General features: G+C 38.2%; 1 protein-coding gene across 3 annotated transcripts in view; it reads left to right on the forward strand.

Moving 5' to 3' along the window:
* The window catches only part of FAM172A (family with sequence similarity 172 member A), a 350,899-nt gene that overhangs the window by 186,130 nt on the left and 141,516 nt on the right, over positions 1 to 23,253 (forward strand). The gene's annotated exons all lie outside the window — the stretch shown is intronic.

Consider the following 23,253-nt stretch of genomic DNA (forward strand, 5'->3'; position numbering starts at 1 on the left):
TGCCTTAGCAGGATCTTAGCAGGGCTATTGTGGAGCTCCCAATGTGTTTTAAAGTTGCTCTCCTTCAGAGGCTATACCCATGCCAGTCCTGCACAAAGTCCAAGGAACTTTCACAATATATGTTTTAAGAATGATTTTTTTAATTTTGTTTGATGATACTTCAATTACAAAGCTCAGCTAAAATCACAAGGCTATGTGCCACATTAAGTCCCATTTAAATCTTCAAAGCAGTGTGTAAGTGGCATATAGATCTTGTGTGGGCTCTCTGCACAGGGGTGAATTTCCCCCTCTTTGAATACGTGGCCTTATAGCTGGTTTTCTCCATTACACTGGGTAGGCTCAGCCAATCAGGATAAAGGGCTTGTCTATACCAAGAAGTAGTGTGCAGCCAGCCAGGGTGTGAATCTACAGCACACCTTATTGCCACGTGCTAACTCACCATGGGGAAATTCTACAGTGCAATAAAAGTCCTGGAATATAGTTTAGCATACTGTGCTTGGGTTGTACTCCAGGGTACAAATAGTGTCCATATGCCCCTTTCTCCCTCTTCCCCATTACTTCTCCAGCAAAAAGGCTCTAGTCCACATTGTTAAATTAAGTCCCCAAACTTTTATTTTAAACTTCAAAACAGTTTTTCAGTTCCAGGAATACAAAAAAGCACCCTGTTACTTCCAAAGTGGCTATTTGCCTACTGAATGAAGATAGAATGTTGGAAGAAAATAGGCTGCAACTTTATTAACATATTAGTGAACAGCAGTTGAAGACCTTATAACTTAGATGTTATCAGGTCTCCCTACTGACTGATTCAGACACCTTACTCTATCATCTAAATCCATCTCCTTCATATTTGAGTATTTCCTAAACATTAATGAATTTATCCTGACAGATACCCACATGAGGTAGAAAGGTGCCATCCCCATTTTATAGATGGGGAAACTGAGGCACAGACACATTAGAGTCAGTTGGAGATCCCCTTGCTCAAACTGAGCATTCAAGAATAAGGTACTTCTCCAAGTTAGCAATGGGGGAGCAGAGCAAAAAACTTAATCCAGTTCTCAGTCCCAGTCTAATGCCTTAACCTCAAACCCAAGCCCTCTGAAAGGGCACCAAAGTCCATGCCATATTGCCAGACTATAGGCTACCAAGCCTGTTGCTCTGAAATATATCACTATACCCAGAATATCCACTAGTCTTTATATACAGACACCGCCTTCAATGGGCGCAAGTCCTTATTATTGCCTTTTGTTTGGGCTTGTCTTCAACTCTGCAGGAGTTAAGTGTTTTCTCCTCCTCATCTCCAAAGTCTGTATATAGATTTAGAAGGCCTTGAATCATCACCCCGTTCCTGATGTCCCAACAGACACCACTACTAATCCCTAATGCAGGCCTAAAGGATTTGTACTTGTGATAAAGAGAAGTTATTAATCATACATAATATTTGAATGCATAGTAAAGGGAGGGGGAAAATCTTTAATACAATACACATCTTACCTTTGCCAGTCACCAGAACAGTGGTTTTTTCCAAATTACCGAAGGTGTATCAAGGATAGACCCATTATATTATGTGAACAGATGGGATAATCTAAACCAATGTGAAGCTGAAGAAGTTTTCCTTTTGTAACCATAGCCTCCTTTAAGATGGTGTCCTACCACAAGGGTCATATCACTATTGAGTGTCTTGAGTGAACTGGAACTCTTCTGAGAGGTCCTGGTAAAGTGCTGGAACAGTAAAGCCCCATCAGAGGATTGAAATGTGCTTTAACATTTATTAAATAAATATATTATTTGATTGGGATTTTGTATATTAAATTTTAGCCTGGTGTAAATTGTTACGGCCAAGTTACATATATAAACATAGATTTTTATAACAGAAATACTGGCTGAATACTAGCTATGGTAGTGATAATTTGCACCCATTATAATAAAGAGAAGTGCCACAAAATGGACTTGGAGCGTAGAATAGTTTCTTATTAAAGTAGAATCTAAACCTCACAAAAAGTAAACATTATCATTTTGAATGTGTGTTGTTTCCAGATGTTAAATCTGTTTAAACTTCTATGTTAAGGCACATATGAAACAAACAGAGTTGGTTAATGAAGACTAAAAATGGGATTAGTGAAATCTTTGTTTTTTGACAATAATGTGTCATTGCGGAGTTCTAAGATTTGAAGGTTTTTTTACTTTTTTCACTCATATGCACTTCCTGGATTGAATATACTTTAAAAAAATATTAACCGCTGGTTTTCTAGGTATCTATGGAATTTCCTTTCAATTATTCTTCCGTATGTAATCCCAGAAAGACCCCCAAGGTTTAGTCTGTGCTGCTTGAGTTAGAAGATTTGCTCCCAATCTTCCAGTTAGGTCAACCAAAAAAATTAAGATATGATAGAGGGTCAGTGGAAGAAATTCATATCAGAACAACTACTCACCATGTCATTATGACAACCTGCTGTAACAAATGTGCTTCTGTTTTAACTTATGACAATTAATTGCTAAAAGTAATTTAATCTGACAGTGGCAAGATGTTGAAAGACTTGTGAAGATGTCATAAAAGCGACCTTTCTGCCCATGTGCAACCAAAAGTCATTTTCAACAAGGAGCTTCAGAAACAGTGCAACATCTTTTGTACTTTGTTAATTAGTTATTGATTTGAAACAATGCACCGACAAATATTGTCAGATTAGCTAGACGCCAGCACAGTCACAGTGTGATAGTCTGGTCCTGATAATCTTATACTATATAAAAATCCCTTTTTGCTGAACCCTTTTGTACTAATATCCTGTGAACTAAATTTCCTGCCTTTAAGATGTGTACCTTTGTGCTGACTTAAAATATAGCCAAGCTATTTATTAATCTGGTATGAGGTTGGATGTTTTGAGTTTTTAAAAAGTCACACTGCATTAGAAGAATTGTAGTATCTATTGATCTCTGTCCTCATTTGTGTTCTGAATCTTCAACCATAGGCATTCTATTGCTATAATGCAATTCTGACTTATTTCAACAAAAAGGAATGTAACCTAACAAATCAGTGGACATGATGGAGTTCAATTCTGAACTAAAATACTTGTGTCCTAAGGTTGTTTTGGTATTCCTTCAGTTTAAAAGCAATTTCATATCATTTGTCATCTGGATCTATGAAAAAAATGAAAATGTATTAGGGATGGGCCTGAGCAGCAAAGTTCAGATCCAGAACTAAATCTGAACTAACAAAAAAAAAAAAAAAAAAAACAATGTTTTTGGATTCAGGACCCTTTATTGAAACGGAAACTGACAGATATACATATCTGGGAGTTTAGTTTGTGTCTATCTTTAATTTGGATAATTATTTTAAAAGCTATTGACAATTACTTACAACACAACTAATTTGAAGAGGCCAAGGTCCTGTAATAAGACGTATTTCATAAAAACTTTACAATGCCAAGTTAAATAAGCACGCTATCAGTTTATTTAAAATGCATACCCCGAGAACATGTTTTTTTATTATAAAAAATCAAATAGCATTGAGCATCTTAAATCTCTCTTATTTAAATAATTCAAGCTGCATATAATAAGTAGAGACAAAAATATCAAGAAGAATAATATATGGTGAAGCCACTCTATTTAGTTTAATTCACAGAACACCTATGAACTGTGTAACAGAGACTTTGCAACCTAGCTTTGTTCTGAAATGAAAACTGTTAATGAAAATACTAAGTTGTTGTTTTACCTAAATGTGTTGAAGTTTGTTAGATTCATTGTTTCCTGTGGTGGGAAATCTGCATTTTTCTTGGCCAAAAGTCTATTTTTCTTGTAATAGCATGGTTCAAAAATGTCTGTTTCTCATTACAACATATAAACAGATTGAAAGAACTGGAAAGCAACACACACTTCAAGTACTTTAGGAAATAGAAAAATAACACTTTTGCATGATTTCCATTATGAGGTTTTTTTTATGTTGTAGATATATTAATATCAGAGAAATTGTTTTTTTTTATATTTATATTTAGAAAGTCTCGTATAATCAGTAAAAAAATCTTAGAATGGTCATTATTTGTTTCACATGAATAGATTCCATTTGTAAAAGTTTTGCAAATCAGAATTAGTTTTGATTTACCTAGTACCCCGATTACTCTATTAACTGACAGAAATGTGAGTGGTAAGAGAGACAGCTGCACATGTAGAAGATGGTCGACCGTTTTGGAAATGTTCTTTTGTTCAAATTACTTTATCTCATAAAAGGCATATTTATAAATGTTACAGTATGTTTGACAAAAATATATTGTGGGTGCAGTCTAAAGCCTTTGGATTATTTAGTTTGAAAAAGAGAAGAGGAAAAGGGGACATGAAAAAGATATGTAAAATAACAAATCTTGTATTGAAATACAATTGTCTTAGCCATTCAGAATTTTTACCAATTATGCAATTCCCTGTACTCTGGTTTTGGGTGTCTGATTTGCATAATCACTACGGTCATTTCTCAATAACATACTGTATATCAATCCCCGTGCTCAGATTGGCTGATAACCATTATTAGTGAATCAAAGTGCAGGAATTTGCATACTAACTGTACAGTTATTTATCAATAACCATATTCTGAGTATGCAAATCTCCCTGCTCTGATTATTATTATTATACCTCTGCTCTGGCTGACTTGTATACTCAGAATTTTTGAAGCTGTCTGCCAGCAACAAAGATGCTGCTGCACTGCAGCTTCCCACTCCCTTCAAGTGAAACAGGAAAACCCTACAAATTAGGTGAGAGAAAGGGAAAATTACCAACAAGCAAAGATCATGGGGCTGATGAACAGTCAAAAAAAATGGGGGAAGGGGGGAGAATTGCGTATATAATAAAAAAAAAAAATTAAACTTCCTTTGATTCATTTCCCTCCTTCCTCCTATTCTGCTCTCTTACATCCTCTTTTCCTCCCTGTGAGTCAGCAATGTTCTCGTCCCCAGAATAAATATCTTTCAGATTTGTGTGTAGGTTATTGGCTTAGTGATAGATAACTTGATTTGGAGACTCCTAACCCTCCCACTGCAGTTTGGAAATACAATATAAACAAAACTATATTGCTGTTATTCTGGGGCAAAAGCCTGGTTGGCTTGTTGAGAGGGAAAGATCTTAATCATCAGCTGGCCTTTTTTGGTTGGGAGCAACTGTTTGCTAAATATGTATTTTCAGGTGTGTGTGCAGACCCGTGGCCACAGTCCCAAATGGCAAGATAAATTATTTTATTTTTGTTAATCTTCATGTTACTGGAAAGCATTGTTAATAGTCATCCAGAACCAACCTGTGGCTCAGCTTTTCTCCTTCCCCACCATCCACTCAGACTTAGTGAGGAGAAGGCTTCTATAGCAAAGGTAACACATTCAGCTAAGGCTGACTGTGTCTGCTCTACCAGCAGCAACACCACCATCTCTATATTCAGTCACCCCAACCCAGCGCACCAGGAACCTCATCTCTTATCGTGGTTGACAAACACGGCCTTTGACCATGGAGATTGTTTGCTGTATGACACTTAAACCTCAGTTTATTTGGCATAAGATACAGTTATTACATTATAAACAGGAAACACCTTCAAATTATCATTATAGTTAGAATAGTGTGTGAGAGAAATTTTCATTTTACTCCATTTTATAATATGAAAATAAGGGGCTATAGTAGTCAAGAAAACTGAAACCAACAAATTTAGATGAGAAATACTCTTTTTACATGGTGAATAAGAAGTTCATTGTTGCATGAAGTCATGGAGGATTTCAGAACATGAAAAACATTTGCTGCTACATTAGCTAGATCAGGAAGCTACAAGATATACCAGCCCTCCTGGTTCCAAGTGTAAAATGATCACCTGTGGAATTAGGAAAGAAATCCCTCCCACGCCCCTCAGCCCCACTACCACCACCATATCACATTATACAGTTTGTGAAGTGTATTGCATGGATTACTGGAGCATGAGGTATCAGTCACTGATAGAGACCAGATACAGTACTAGAAGGACCAATAACCTGCTGTCTTGTGGCATCTCTTGTGTTCCTGTGTCACAGGCAAAAGGTCACCATTTCTCTGCAAGATGCTTTTAAGTATTTTTTGACCTTGTCAAAAACAGATCAGGAAGGGGCTGTAGTAAAAGCTTCCCATATTTTCATTAAAAGGCAAAATCAGGAATTTTCGCCTGTGGTGAGAATGTTTTGTTAACATACATCTAATCTTGTAATCCTGACACTGTAGAAACTTTATAAAGGCCTCTTATGAAATTGCTGAAATTGAAATATATTAAGCCAAAAATGCATTAGAATGCAGCTGAGACCACTGGCATCTCTGCTACGAATGAGTTATGAAAAATGGCTGTAGTCATTGACAATTTCACTCCATGATTTTAAGTCATTGTTTGTCTGTTAAGGTATTGTAAATTAGGGCTGTCTCTATGGCCTAGAGATTGGAAACATGGGTTTGAATTCCAGGTTTAGTCTTTCTCACTCACCAAGCTCAGGAGATAGATGCACTATGGATAGTCCTCAGGAAGGAGGGAAGAGCAAATTTCATGTTTAATAGTGACCCTTGCTAGCTGATCAGGAGCAGTATTTACTAAGCTCCTAAGAGAGCTCTCCTTAGTCTTTCTGACTTGGAGTTAGTTGGTTCATTTTACAACCTGTATTCAGACAGGTGGGATATATGAGGGAAAAGTGACTCATTGTGATGGCTCCATGCCCTCTTCTCTCTCATACACACAAGCCTATCCCTGGATTTTATTTCCTCACCATGATCCCTCACCATTGGAGAAAGACCAGCTCTTGTCTGTGGTGGGAAAAGTGGGATGCAATGTGAAGCAGAATATGATTGCAATTGTGGTGGGAAATGGGGAGAACTCACTTCCTAGGGATGTGGGTGGAGAGGGACAAAATATCGAATACAGAAAATGTTAACCATTTATGTTGGCAAAGATAGTTATTCAGATCCTTTTTCTGCAAAACTAGTGAGTTACTGTTTGATAGAATTGTATACGATCTGAGGCAGCATAGGGTGTAAAATTGTGACATTTGAAAAGAGCACATACATGCGGACATTTTTACTGAATAGGTATATTTTATTTAATATAAATATAAAATGAGCTCAAGTTGTTTCCGTGACTCAGAGATCTTCATACCTCTGCTCTGCCTCTGCCCCATATGCTGAACTATCAAATATGTTCAGTATATTTTTCAGGATAGAGTGAACATTTCAAGAAAGTGCACTGAATCACAGTTTGTTTGCCAAGTCTTTGAAGGTGGAGGGGTTATTTTTTGCGATGACTATTACCATTTGTATTGGACAATAATCTTTGTCACTATCTTTTCAAACTACTGGAGACCTGAGTACCCACCTATTTCATGCTCTACTGCTGCATTTTGTTGTTGTTTTGAAAAATGATTTATACTGTGTGTCTCAATACAAATACAATATTATTTAATGTATAAAGTGGAAAAAAAAACAACAAAAAAACACAACCAACCAACAGAGCTGGTTGGGAATTCTTTGACAAACTCTTTTTATTTTTTTGTGTCAGAAAATGCCAATTCATCAACACCAAAATTCTGAATAGAAATGTATTGGTTTTGATAAAAAACGTATTGGGAAGGTTTTCACAGGTCCAGAATGGTCAGAGAGAAGGAAAGAAACTCACCCCAAATAGCCAATAGCCTGGTGAGTAGGGCATTCGTAGTGTTCCGTGTTTTCAGTTTTTACCGATTTTCAGTGATAAATTACCATTTTTTTTAATTAAAGGAATTCAGTTTTTACTGATTTAACACCCATTTATCAATCCACTCTATTTTTTGGATGCTTATTTTTGTTAAACACTAAAGCTTACACGGTTGTTGTGTCCTGCAACGCAGAGATTGAAGCAGTTCCACTGTGTAAAACACAGAACACACACACTGTGAAGGTCGGAAAAAAGAAACGTTAATATTGTGCTACAATTGACTCACAAGGGGATGATGCATGCCTATTTCTTTATGTATGTTTAGTGTGGCGCTGAATTTAAACAATTAATCCTCCACAGATGAAGATATCCAGTGCCCCCTATCCACCCGGTTACCTCCTTTACTGCCAATCTCTTTATGGGTTTGGATGGACAAGCCTGGGTTCTTTTGGATCCCCACACAATCAGTCCTGCCCTTTCTGTGGCTGATTCCAGACTACCCCCAAACTGTCTTGTCCCACCTCCAGGGCTCCCAGGGAAGGGCGTCGCACTCCCTATTAGGCTAGCTCTTCTTCCTGGGCTTTCCCATGTCAGTCATTTCACTCTATCCCTTCCTTTGAGCAGGCACACCTGCAATTCTTCCCCAAACCAACAGGCACCCCTGTTGTTTAAATAGTGTCTTTTCTTCTTGGTTGCCTAGCGGACTCCGAGTCTGCCCTTGGCTCCTCCTTTCTACCAGGGACAGTGTACCTCTTTCTGAACTACCAGCACAGAGAGCTCCAGGAACCTAGGTAAACTCCTTTGGGGTTACAAATAGATAAGGTTAAAAGGTAAACATGGGGCAAAACCACAAATCTATGCCGGAATACGAACAAGCAAATCCGGTGCTTAGACATTTTCAAAAAAAGTAAGATGCGAGTGAAGAGGATGCATTGCTTTGCAAGTACTGCAGCATTGAGGTCAGTGCTCGCGCTGACAGAATAAAGGAGCATGTCAAAAGCAAGTGACACAAGAAGCTTGAAGAAGAAAGTGTGCTTCAAGATAAACAGTCAATACCAGGAGCTTTAATGAAAGAGAGGACACAGCACGGTTGTGTCAATAAATTGGTGCATGCTCTTTGTTTCTCCAGACAGCCACTATTAACAGAAGTGGGGCCTTCTGGTGCAACAATACTGTCCAGCAGCAAAAACCCTTCCTAATGCAGACAACCTTACTCATAAGTATCTGAAAGAATAGGACGATGCTTTAGTATCTAAATTGATGGAACGAACTGATGGAAAGGTGGTGTCTTGTCTGATTTTTGACAAGTCTCCAGATGCTTTGGACTGTCCAATTCTTGGCGTTTGATTTTCATTTTTTGGTTTCAAAGTGAATAAACCTGCATTGCTTTATGCTGATGTGACATTCATCCCCTCTGCTGACAGCTGTTTTGTCAAGGCAGCAATAACTGACATGTTTGAGATGTACCAACTAATTTGGGAAAATATGGCCAAAACTAACTCTGTTTCCTACATGGCTACGTTTGCATGGGAGATTAAACACAACCAGAAACCAGAGCTGCTGTGTATTACCTGTTCTGCTCAACTGATTAACGTTGCATTGTCAGCAGCTCCTGCTACAGAACAAATGAAAGATGTGAAATCTTGCATCATTGAATTTGGGGCTGTCTTCAAGCATGAGAACAAGTTGAAGGCTTTGTTTTACACAGTGCGAGATGAGTGCAGAGCCAACTGCTGATTACCTACCCCTGTTTTGCCATATCGGTGGATCAGCTTTTGTTTCATTATCTGTCATGTAAATAATGTGTGGACTGTGCTAATGTGTCTCCTAAATCATCTTGAGTTTGTTGGTTCTAAAGCATAAATTCTGAAGAGACTGGCAAATAACCAAAATGACTGCCAGATTCTGTGCACCAAGGTAATGTTCATTGTTGAAAACTTGGATTCATTGTGTGACATACAGAAAACACTGGATGTTTCTCTGACTGCTGCCAACACATTTGCCAATGCAGATGTTTACCGGATCCTGACAACCAAAATCTAAGCTGAACTGAGCACAAAAGCTTCAGGAGAAATACGCAGCTGTTTCCACCCTGGAATACAAGAACCAAACCCTTCAACACAATGCTCAGCAAGAAATGGGAGAACCCAAATGTCATGGCTCGTAATCTGAACCCCCAAGTGTTTGGTGCTGAAGATTCTTTCTGGAATGTCATCCACGTGTTGCACCCCTTCCTCAGGTGAATTTTGCAGTAGACTATGATTGTGCCAGAGTGTTTCAACCATTTGCCACTAGAGATGAAATTTCAAATCTGAAAGGGGAATTTATTACTTAAATGAAATTCCCTAATCCTGACAATGTGAAACTGGATGTGCTGGCTGTTTGGAATGGTCATCAAGACACACTTCCCAACTTGAGCAAAGTGGCACGGTGAGCTTTGAGTGTACCCCTTGGATCTATTGATGCAGAGCACTTATTTTCAATGTTTGACTACTTCCAAGACAGCAGAAGGCTCAATATGAGTGAGGATACTTTGACGAAAAGTATGTGAGCATATGCAAACCAGGATTTCTGGAAAAACTACTAGCTCTTAGAGAGACAGATATACCTTTGTACATTTAAAAAAAATTCAATTATACTGTTGTAAAATGTGTATATTACAATAGGTTTGTTTTCCCCTGGTTTTTCCCGATTTAAAAAAAAAAGAAAATGTAACCCAATTTCATCCTGGTTTTAATATGTAGAAAATAAACACTGAAAAAGTCCCAAAACTGAAAACACAGAGTACTAAGGATTCACCTGAGTTGTGAAAGGCCCAGGTTCAAGTCTAACTGATTCAGAACATGGATTTGAACATGGGTCTCCCACATGCTAGGTGAGTTCCCTAACCATTGGGCTATTAGCTATTCAAGAACTGGAGTTTCTCTCTGATTTTTAATTTTTTTTTTGAAAGGTATAGTTTTCATTCCCTTGTGGAATGAACCCAAATGTCAAAACCTCCACATTTTTTGTGAAATGGAATTCTTGTTTTCTTTATTTCCTTCTGATTTCATGGCTCTCCACAGCCACCTTTCTAAACCAGGAAGTATTGACAAGATTTTCTTAAGACTCAATCCTTAATTTTCAGAAGCTTATTGCTTCAAAGCTCACAAAACAATTTAATCGCCAAGTTCATGGCATGGCAAAACCTGAGTTCAGTCTTTCCTCTCAAACCATCTCGTCTTGTGTTCTGTATTAGTGTTGATAATGCCAACATTTTCTCAGTCTTCAAACTCATAATTTAGGAGTAATTTCAGGTTCCACCCTCAGATCTGCCAGGTGTCACAAATCTCACATGAAACCCATGCATTTATCGTGTCTGTTGTGCTTGTTTTACCTATCTGGTAAAATATTATGTATTTTGAGAATAGGGCTATCCTATAGCCTAAGGGAATGCACATTGAACTGCAAGTAACAAGACAGCTATAGTTGCAACTTCTTCAATTGGCTGCTATTAATATTTCCATGTATTTCAGAGCCCTTATTATTAACTAAGGCCTCATATTGTTACATTATGGGAAAGGCCTCTATGATTCATTTATTTTACAAGTAAAATATATGAGAGGTTACACAGTTACCTCACGCAGAGGCCTCCCTCTCATCTTGTAGCCTCCATTTAATTCAGAATGCAACAGCTAAAGTCATCTTCCTAAGCTGTCACTCAATCTTTATAATTCTTCTCCTTGTGATCCTCTAGGAGCACCTTCACCTGCTACCCCAAACTTTTGTTGCTTGTTTTCACCTTTAAAGATCATCACAAACCTGCCCCCACATTTATTTCCACACTTCTTTTATTACATCCCACCAGGACCACTTAGCTCCACCACTAGTCTCACCATTCCATTTGATTTCTTCTTCCTCTTCCGTCTTGTACTTTCTTCCATGCTGTTCCCATTGCCTGGGATATCCTAGGGCACAAGGCTCTCGCCATTACAATCTCAACACTCCACCTCCATTCTTCCTTCAGATTTATATTATGAAGCAGCAATAGCCACTTCATTATTAAGGCTGAAGCTACCTTCCCATTATAAGTTCAATTTTCTATTGCCTCCTCAGCTTCCGTAGGGGGAAAAAATGGAGTTTCTGAAATTCCAAGGGTTGGGATTTTCTGGAAAGTTTGGTTACAAATCAGAAAAGTTTGAAAGTTATGATGCTTTTGAAAAGTTACTAGAAGGTCATTTTTGAATAGTTTAAGTGGCATGTCCTAGAAACTCCAGATTTGTTTTCTTTGCTGAAGAGAAATAGTATGTGATGGTTACACCCCTCTCCAGTTTTCTTTTATCCCTCAGAAGGTCACAGGCTCCACCACTCCCTTTGCTCTCCCTTTCCGCGTTGGTCTTCCTGCTGCCTTATTAGAATCACAGGCTGGCCAGTTCCCCAGTTCTTTTGCCTCAGCTTTCTCCCACGTTGGGTCTCGTGTACTGCTTTTCAGATGGGTGTGGAACTCTGCCCTGTGCTTCATCTCTTGGTCTACTCTGTTTCTGCCTCTGAGAGGACTAAAAAGGCAGCCTGCGAGCATGCTCTGATACCAGCTTTCTTCTATATTTTCATACTTTCAGTGGATGGAACAGTTCTCTTAGGAGGCCCTCAGTACCTCTCTCCCCAGACTTCTCTCTCTGGTGCTGCTGTAAGGAAGGTTCTAGATACTACTATCTACTCCCTCCCCTTATTGAATTCTGTGGGGCTGCCCTGAAGGGCCTAAAGGCTGCCGGCCTCTTCTTCCCTCATCCGCCTCCTGCTGTTCTCTCCACTGCAGTGTTGGAGAGAAATGGGAGGGGGAGGTATCTGCCACAAAGATTTTAGTTTGATTAAAAATAAAAGGAGACAGGGTTTAATTGGATTGGGATTAGCCCCATTAGATCTTCATTACAAGTCACAACTGATAGTGACCATTTTAACTGGGGACAACCTGGCTCCAGTCATAATGAAACTAATAGGAAACGGTGGCCATTTTATATAAGGGCAGAAATTTGCAAAAGAAACCTGTGAAAAACTTTTAAAAACACTTTTTAATAATATTGTGAGAGTTGGCAGATCTATAACTCCAATAAAGTGTGACACCCAAGAGTGCTGGTAAGAGACTCCAGTGGCTACAGTTACAGACTTCCTGTTCATTAAGATGGACTGAAGATACTCTGAACAGATGGGTCTGTGATTTAAAATGGCAGGGCAAATATTTTGCTTCCTTTTTTTCTTGCTTCCCCCCATTTTTTGTTGTTGTTGTTGCTTCTTGCTGCAGCCTTCTTGCCCCAAGAGGGGTTTCAGCCATTGCCACCACCCAGGCCCCAAGTTAGTTTCAGGTGTATGCAAACCAGGGTTTCAAATTAATTTTTAAAAGTTTATAAATTGAGCAGCTGCTGAAAGGCTTATATTAGTAGTGATAGGCGATGAAGGGGAAAGAGCAGGCAGGTGTCTGGGAAAGGGCATGAGGAAGGGGGGGAGAAATGCAGTGGACTGGGAGGGGAACTTAGTGTCGTCAGATGTGCTATCTGGTCTTAGAATTGAGGGCTATGAGAGATAGGAAACTGGTACGACATGAAAGTGGGATGAAGTGTAGGTGAAAGGGACCAGGGAGCTAAGAAAGGCAGTGCAGAGTTGCAGAGGACTATGGGGACATGAAGGAGGATGCCGTGAACTGAGTAAAGGACACAGAGAGAGATAGGAAAAAGAAGATTGCCATTTAGGTAAACGAAATGCTTAGTATTTTCCAGATACAAAACTTTTGTGGGTTTTTCAAAAGGGCCCAGAATTGGATGTAACTCTGATTGTATTAAAGTCAGTGGCAAATGTCCCACTGACTTCAGTGGGAGCAGAGGCAGGAGAACACTGAGTGCTTATGAAAATCCCAGCCCAAGCATTTAACATTTTCATGTGGAAAAATGTTTGCCTTCTGTTCTCTTCACCATCTTCCACCCCCAAATTTTCAAATACATATAAAAATAACAAAGTACTAGCACTTTTGAAAATCCCAATTCCTATTCAAAGAACCAGTTGCCAGTAAAATCCTAGTGATTTGTTATTGTGTTCAATGCATATACTGCTGTGAATTTGAGGAGGTTAATTGAAATGTAAGTAGATGGTATGCGTCAGGTAGAATGAGTTGATGAAGGAGTGTACTGCTGATCATTCCAGACATTTTAACATTGGGCTGTTTTGTTTTGTTTAAGATATTATCTTTTTGTAAAGAGAACATGGTGTGTGTGTGTGTGTGTGTGTGTGTGTTTTACTGGTCACAAGTGAAATACTCTTTCAACCCTAACTTTTTAATGACAAGCTGCTAATTCTCTAGGTAATATCCACATGGTCATCATCAAATGAATATCTCCTTAATCGCGTTTTATATTTTTATGTAATGGTTTTCAGTCAAATTAGGTGAATTGCTCTTTATAAAAGATTATCCCAGTAAAATTTCACTTTTTTGAGTTCAGGCAACAGGGAAGAATTTTATAATAATAAGAATCATAATACGTAACAAAAATTCCTGCTTAAAGGGAAAGAGTATTATCTCATTTTTAAAGCAGGACCATGAGACATGAGTTCTGGGCTTTTCTCACAACACTGCTACTGACTCAAAGTGTAACTCATTTCCTATATGTTTAACATGTATACTCTGCCTGAGTGAACAGAAATATAACAAGGCCTTAAGATCCTAGGATGAAAGATAAACTAGAGAAATACAGTATTATTAAAATTTATGTGAGGCTATTTTAAAATAATTCAGTTATGTGGTATTGTTGTATACATTTCTCTCCTTTAGAAAATATTGGGGTACCTGAATTACTTGGCTTTAAAAAATCAACATGGAAAAGAAAGAACTAGTACGTCAAATCAAATCAAATCAAATCAATTTCAAGTTTATCTTCTGGGAACACGGTTGAGATTGATTAAAAGTTTAAAGTAGTATATGTAGTAGCTGAGTGTTAGTTATCTAGGCCTCGTTCTGAGCTGGCTCAACCCCTCCTGAAAATCATAGCTACTGAGGGCACTGAGCATGTTGCTGGATTTGTAACTTTCCAGCAACAGGTTAGCTGGAAAAAATCTGTAAATTTGGCACTGGAACAAGAAATATGTGAACCTGTCACTGTGAGCAGTCTCAAAGGGCAAGCTGCTTTGCATGAGCTAATTAACCTTAGGAAATAATTACACAAATATGCAAATGTTATTTAGATAATTCCATGTGTTATCAGCTCAGGTAGTCCATCATAACAGCAGACCTTGCAGTGTCTAGGTGTTAGAATCTGGCATAGTTGATAAGGCTTTGGTTCCTGCCTCACTTCAGCGTGGTATTTCACAATTAATGACTGCAATATTACACTAGTAAATTCAACCTGTATTTTGAATGCAGCAGAACATAGCACTGTATTTACTGTATGCACACTGCTTATTTGTGTACTCTAATGGCTTGATTCATTAAAATGTTATATATCTTACAACTCTTACACTGGCAGACTATACAATATTGCAAAAATGACAAACAAAAAAATGAGGCCACTCATTATGTTATTTGCAAAATAGACTTGCCAGAGAATTTACCCACAATCATTTCTTTGTTTCTGATAAAGTTACAAGGTAAAGTATTTTACCTGCTATTTGCAACAGTACAGCTGAATTTTCTCATAGCGAAGGAGTATATTATATCTGCTTGAAACAGAAGACTTTTGGCAGCATTTTATAAAACAATGCTTCTTGTTAATATTCTACAGATTCTGAGATGTTGTTAATGTGAATATGCAATACATAATTAAGTTCTGTCGGTTAAAACTGTACAAAACAGTACCAAGGATAACAAAAACAAGATTATGACATAATATATTTTCATGTCAGCTGATAAATTTTATGATTCTGAGAAAAGGAAGGAGTGAGAGCAGCAGAATAAGGACAATAGACTTAAAAAAAAGCAGACTTTAACAGACTCAGAGAACTGATAGGTGAGGTCCCATGGGAAATAAAACTTGGGGAAAAAAGAGTTCAGGGTTGCTGGCAGTATCTCAGGAGACAATATTAAAGGCAAAGCTGCCATCTATCCTGATGCAAAGGAAAGATAGGAAGAATAGTAAGAAGTCATTATAGATCTTTAATGTCCTGAAAATCAAAAAGGAATCCTGCAAAAAGTGGAACCATGGATGAATTGCTAAGGAGGAGTACAAAAGGATAGCACATTCTTGTAGGGACAAAGATCAGAAAGGTTAAGGCACAAAATGAGTTACAGTTAGCAAGGAATATAAAAGGCAATATGAAGAAAAACAGAAAGACATAGGAAAGTGGAGGTCCTCTACTTAGCAGGGAATGAAAGCTAGTAACCAGTGACGTCAAGATGGTTGAGGTGTTTAATGCCTGTTTTGCTTCATTCTTCACTAAGAAGGTTAATGGTGACCAGATACTCAACACAATTAGTATTAACAAAAAGGAGGAAGGAACACAAGCCAAAATAGGAAAAGAACAGGTGAAAGAATTTAGATAAGTTAGATATACTATGTTGGCAGGGCTGATGAAATTCATCCTGGGGTACTTAAGTAACTAGCTGAACCATTCTTGGAATTATTAGCAATTATCTTTGAGAATTCATGGAGGATGGGTGAGGTCCCAGAGGACTGGAGTATCTGTCTTTAAAAAGGGAAACAGCGAGGACCCAGGGAATTATAAACAAGTCAGCCTAACTTCAGTATTTGGAAAGATACTGAAACAAATTATTAAGCAATCAAATTATTAAACAATTTGTAAGCACCTAGTGACATAATAGGATGATATGGAATAACTAGTATGGATTTGTCAAAAATAAAGCATGTCAGACCAAACTAATTTCCTTCTTTGACAGAGTTACTGGCCCACTAGATAACAGGGAATCAGTAGATGTGATATATCTTGATTTTAGTCAGGCTTTGATACAATCTCACAAGACATTCTCATAAGCAAATAGGGAAATTACTGTAAGGTAGGTGCACAGTTGGTTGAAAGACCATACTCAAAGTGTAGTTACAAATGGTTTGCTGTCAAACTGAGAGGGTATATCTAGTGGGATCTCACAGGAATCAGTCCTGAGTCTGGTACTATTCAATATTTTCATTAATGACTTGGATATTGGAGTGGAGAGTATGCTTATAAAATATGCAGATGACACTAAACTGGGAAGGGTTACAAGTACTTTGGCGGGCACGATTAGAATTCAAAACAATCTTGACAAATTGGAGAATTGGTCTGAAATCCAACAAGATGTAATTCAATAAAGATAAGTGATAATATTACACTTAAAATCAAATGCACAACTACAAAATGGGGAATAACTGCTAGGTGGTAGTACTTCTGAATTATAGTGGGTCACAAATTGAATATGAGTGAACAATGTGATGCAGTTGTGAAAAATGTTAATATAATTTTGGGATGTATTAACAGGCACTGGTGATGCCTCAGCTGGAGGATGGTGGTCAATTCTGGGCACCACACTTTAGGAAAGATGTAGGCAAATTGGAGAGTCCAGATGAGAGCAACAAAAAGTATAAAAGTTTTAGAAAGCCTGACCTATGAGGAAAGGTTAAAAAAACGGGGCATGTTTAGTCTTAGGAAAAGAAGGCTGAGGAGGGACTTGGTAACAGTCTTCAAATATGTTAAGGACTGTTATAAAGAGGATAGGGATCAATTGTTCTCCATGTCCACTGAAGGCAAGACCAGAAGTATTGGGAGATTTAGATTAGATATTAGGAAAGACTTTCTAACTATAAGGGTAGTTCAACTCTGGAAGAGGCTTCCAAGGAAGGTTGTGTAATCCCTATTACTGAAGGTTTTTAAGAACAGGTTGGACAAACACTCTCAGGGATGGTCTAGGTTTACTTGGTCCTGCCTCAGCACAGGGGTCTGGACTTGACCTCTCAAGGTCCCTTCCAGCCCTACATATCCATGGTTATTCCCATTGTTCAGGTTGCTGTGTACCACGTCAGTGGTGAAAAGAGCCTAGAACCTGTCCATATGTGGCAGCTGAGAATTCCCCCAGCATGGGAGAGTTTTTAACATGCATTCAGGTTCTGTGTTCAGGCACGAAGGATGCACTAGAGCAAGGGTGGTCAAACTTACTGACCCTGCACATATGACAATCTTCAGAAGTTCGAGAGCCGGGGTGCACCTGCCTATGCTCGGGGCTTCAGCCCTGAGGAAGGTGCCTGAGAGGGCTTGAGGCTTCAGCCCCATTCCTGTTGAAGCACTGAGTCCTGGCAGGTGCACCCCATGGGGCTGAAGCCACAAGACTCCCCTCCCTGCTGGGCAGAAGCCCCTACCCCACCACCCCAATGCAAGACAGAGGTCCTGAGCTCCCCCCCTGGTCTGGTAGGTGGAGAATGTGGTTGGGGAGGGCCACGAGCTGCACTTTATCAGTAAAAGAGCCGTATGTAGTTCACGAGCCACAGTTTGGCCACCCCTGCACTCAGGTCAGAGAAGGCATGGCCAGGGTATTGCTGCACTCTGGTTTTTCTCATAGAGTGTATAGTCCTTAGTTCTAGTTAATATAGATTAGAGCAGCCTCTAATTTTTCTAACCTATGCCAGGGCCTAAGTCAAGGCCAAACTGATCAGAGGATTAGGGAGACAACTTGTTCCTTGACCCTTGCTCCCACTCTGCTGCTTCAAGCAGGTCTCAGATACAGCAGAAGATCTGGCCTAGGAATATTAAAATTTCTTCAGAAATATTAATTTATCATTGTCATATTATTTTCATTAAATGTACTGTTAAATTACTTTGATTAAACTTTTTGTATTAGAATGAAAAGTTCCAAGTTAACAATTTATGACCATTTTTGAGGCAATAGTAATTTGGTTTGGAAAGCTACTCTGTGTTTTTATATATTGCTAATGGCTAGTATTTAAAAGATATAAAGCAATACTTTGATTGCTCATTTCTATCTTAGCCAAAAAAGTTTAATGCTACTTCTACTGGAAACATCTGGTGATCCTTTTGTTGTTGAAAAGGAACTGTTCCATGTGGCAAAAACATGTTATCTGATAATCCTATGTTTCTGTCATTAACCTCCCCAGAACCTCATAGATGGGGATCTGTGTTCCATATTACGTTTTTGAATCAGGAGTGGGTTTTCTTTAGCTAGCTGCTGAAACTCTGTAGTTCCTTTAATATGCTGTATAAACTAAAATGGCATGTTAAATCCTATTCATAATATATTATTTCTTTAAAAAATGAATTATGTAAAATTTGTCAAAGTAGTAGCAAATTGAAAATTATGCATCAGATATTTTAGGGTCCAAGGCAAGTACTCCGCCCTCTACCTGAGCAGAGCTCAGCTGCAGTGGAGAGGGGAGAGGGAATGTGAGCGCTTCCTGATTGTCAGCCACCCAGCCCCAACTTAAATTAAAGTTGCGGAGGAGCAGCTCTAATTTACATTACTGGCGTAATGTCATTCAGTGACCTTGAGCCAGTGGACGAGCTCCACTTTGTCATGCCCCTGACAATATCTCCTCGCTTTCCATACACCATGAGTTGGGAGGCTGCTGGCACAAGAAGCAGTTTTACGCTAGCTACTGCAGTCTGTATTCCAGCCAATTTGCATTGTATAAGCAGCACTTTAGAGGCCTTAGCAGACTGGAGAATCTAGGATGACCAGACAGCAAGTGTGAAAAATCGGGACAGGGGGTGGAGGATAATAGGAGCCTATATAAGAAAAAGAACCAAAAATCGGGGCTGTCCCCATAAAATCGGGACATCTGGTCACCCTAGGAGAATCTGATCCTCAAACTTTTAAGCTAGAATAACTTCTTAAATTCTCTGATATTTATGTGGATGGAAAGTTTTGCAAAATTTCTTAGCTGATCTGAGCGGGCTTCTTCTAAATTTCAAGTAGTAAATACAAGACAAGAAATATTAAAACCCCAAAAATATTCTCTTTTTTAAGCAAGATTCAGATAATTTAGTCAAATGTGACTCTACAAAATCTTTCTTCAATGAATCTTACTATAACTTGTAAGAAATAGGCCAAACTAAATGTAAAATGCACAAAAATCTGCTTTTAAGTCAAAAGTTACCAGAGGCAAATTTAATCTAAAATCTATATTAAGGAATTTATTTCAGTTGAATGTCAGAGTCAAAAACCAAAACAAAAATTAGTAGTAATACTACTATATTGGAGGTAACATTTTCAAAGTTGGATGCCTCAGGATAGGCACATAACATCTATTTAGGATCTTGAATAAATTATTTGATTTTTCAGAGTGCTGAACGCCCCTGGCTGTTATTAACTTCAATACCATTGAAAGTCAAGCCATTTATTTAGGCACATAACTATGGGGTTTACATATCCAACTTGAGGCATGTATGATGGAAAATTTTGACATGGGCTTCTATAGCAGCCTTCCAGCCAATGATCTCAAAACACTTTACAAATGACAATGAATAAAGCCTCACAACTGCCTTATGAGGTAGGTAATATAACCTTTCACTCCCTTTTTATGTGGTCATACAGAAAATTATGGAAAGTATGACAAAGAGGCCTGCACTTCATTAAATAACTTAACAAGTTAACCTGTAAAGTCAGGATATTCTAGTAGCAGTAAAAGAATGGGAAGTAACAGTTACCTTGGATTGTCACCTTCTGTACTGAAACTCCGGTACTCAGCACCCTAAATTATCCAAGGCCAGACAGACCTACTTAATCCTCAGACCCTGGTGGAACTGGCATAAATTCAAATTCCAACCAGCCCAACAGTTCTGTGGAGACTGCGGTGCCTAACTCTCTATTAGATAGCCAGCTCCATCTTACGTAGTGGCAGCATTGATTTGCTTGTCCCAAAAAGTTGCCTGAAATCTTGACCAGCTTCAAAGTAAAGTTATTCTGACACCTATCGTAAAGAAACAGGTTTCACTTTAAAATGTATCACTTCATCCAGTAGTGTTCCCCTGTCCAAGATCCTCTTTTTATACTATCTGTGGGTTAGCAGCGTATACAGAACAATACAATGTATTTTGCATTAATGTATGTAGTGTTGTTGTATCCTTGTTGGTCCCAGGATATAGAGAGACAAGGTGCGTGAGATAATATCTTTTATTGGACTAACTTCTGTTGGTGAGAGAGACAAGCTTTTGAGCTCCACATTGTAGCACTTCACCTTGAAGGGTCGCTTAGAATATGTGATAACTACTTATGATAAACTATTGGTTCAATCTTGTATTTAGCTGTGACATTCAAGTACCTTTCCCAGACCTGATGAAGAGCTCTATGTAGCTCCAAAGCTTGTCTCTCTCACTAACAGAAGTTGGTTCAATAAAAGATGTTACCTCATCCACCTTGTCTCTCTATTTTACATTAAGGCACTTTAACAATAAAAAAGAAAAACAGAAGTTATAGTCCAAAGTAACTAATTTTAGACAGAGCCTCTCTTTGCTTTGGTATATAAAAAATAATCTTGAATTGAATCTTCATGCTGGAATGTATGAAATCTAATGGTTAAATATTTGGTTTATCAGACTGTTTGGTTTTGCTTTAATCAGTGGGAGTTATTTGTAGATATCTAGACTCTCACTTGATTTCTGAATCTTTTGGAAGCTTCCTGCTGTAGTCCTAAGACTCTATGCTTTTGCCCTAATGGTACACAGAATAATAAAAATGGGCTGCACCATGATTTGACGCACAATTTTTAACTAAAAATAACTGACCCTTCTTTCTCTTTGTCAGAGCTCAGAACTTGATTAAATTGCTTTTACAATGATTAATTTTATTCTCAATTAAAAACTAACTGTAAATCCAATTCACTTGACTAAGGAAAACTCCTTAGCTGCTATTATTATTTTATTGCAGTGTATTATTTACAGTAGCATAGCTTCTAAACTTTTCTTAGAGAAAACCTTTTGTTTCAACATTTTTCTTCTATAGCAATCCCAGTTAAAACGTACATAACTTCCCTTAATAAACTCCAGATCATACTGCTCTATTTTATCTTAAACAAATCTCTAGGGGGAAAAAAGTGATTCATTTGCAAGCCTCTGCTTTGCTAATAGAAGCAAAAACACATTCCAGTTTCTTTACTTGGATCCAGATCATGTATTTGGATTCAAGTGGTTGGAGTCTTATATCTTCATGATCAAATTGCAGAACCAGAGTTGAAAGACAGAAAATATCCCTTCCCTTGCATGGAGATGAATGTAGCTCTTGATACCTAATAGGCTGACACTTCACTGTGTCATTGAGAGTCAGTCAATCAATAATAGAATCTGCCCAAGTCTAAGGAACTTTGTGGCTGTTTTGAAAGTTTGATAAACATTTCCTATCCTGTTACTGTACATTAAAAGGTAGGAGTAAAGCTTTGTTCTCAGTTTCTGCTAGTTAAAGGAACAGTGGATAAAAGTTTAAAAATTGTCCATGTGATTTAGGAGTCTAATTGCTTTATTCCAAAGTGATTTAGGTGCTTGGGATCAAAAGTCTCATTGGGACATAGGCTCCTAAGGGCAGGTCTACACTACCCGCCTGAATCGGCGGGTAGAAATCGATCCCCGAATCGACGCTAGTACTCAACCAGCGGAGGTAGGAGTAAGCGCCATCGACGGGGGAGCTGCAGAGGTCGATTTGCCGTGAGGTCCTCACAGCGGGGTAAGTCGGCTCCGATACGTCGAATTCAGCTACGCTATTCGCGTAGATGAATTTGTGTATCTTAAATCGACACCCCCCCCAACCCTGTAGTGAGGACGTAGCCTAAGTGCCTACATCATTTTTGAAAAAGGGACTTAAGCTAATTTTTGAAAATTTTACAGTCTATCTATAATTTATATGAATAATTAACACTGAAATCATTAGAATCCTATGGCTACCAGTTGCCCTCACCGGTATTTACTTACTTTTGATTTTTATATCACTTATTTATGGCTTTTCAACTAGGGAAGTAATGTTTAGTATCAGGCATTTCATGTTTATTACATTAATACTTGCATAAGAAGTACTAGTATTAAGAGGTAAGTGAGGTGCAGAGAGGTTAAATGCCTTGCTGATAGGCACATAGAAAGTTAGTAACAGAGGTAGGAATGTACAGCCCAGGTATTCTGATCACCAGTCCTATGGTTTTAAGTAATAGAGAATTTGCTCTCCCGTAACTCCCAGGCCCCAAAATAATGAGTATTACTAGAAAATGGTCAAGAGGTGCTCTATCTGCATTGCATATTAGCTTGTAATTGCAAAATAACATAGAATAAGTATGATGTAAAAAATCAGTTATGTCATGGAATTAGGCCATATTCTGTATGGTTAGAACATGTAGATGTATAGCAGCAGTGGGAAAAATACTAGAGAGTGAGATGAAGCCTCTGTTTTATTATTATTCTTATTCTCTTTATTGGATTAAGTCTTAATTTCATACAAACATACAAACAAAGACTTTTTAGTGAACAAATATTTGACGCAAAGTTGTCAAAAGTTTGAATCTGATCAGCGTCTGGCCTACTGGGTGACCTTGGGCCAGTCAAGTCATTCTTTGCTTCTGTTTCCCCATCTGTAAAATGTGGATAATGATACTGACCTCCTTTGTTAAAGAACTTTGAGATCTACTGATGAAAAGTGTATATAAGAACTAAATATTATT

The sequence above is a fragment of the Malaclemys terrapin genome, chromosome 6 (assembly GCF_027887155.1).
Source record: "Malaclemys terrapin pileata isolate rMalTer1 chromosome 6, rMalTer1.hap1, whole genome shotgun sequence".
NCBI lineage: Eukaryota > Metazoa > Chordata > Testudines > Emydidae > Malaclemys > Malaclemys terrapin.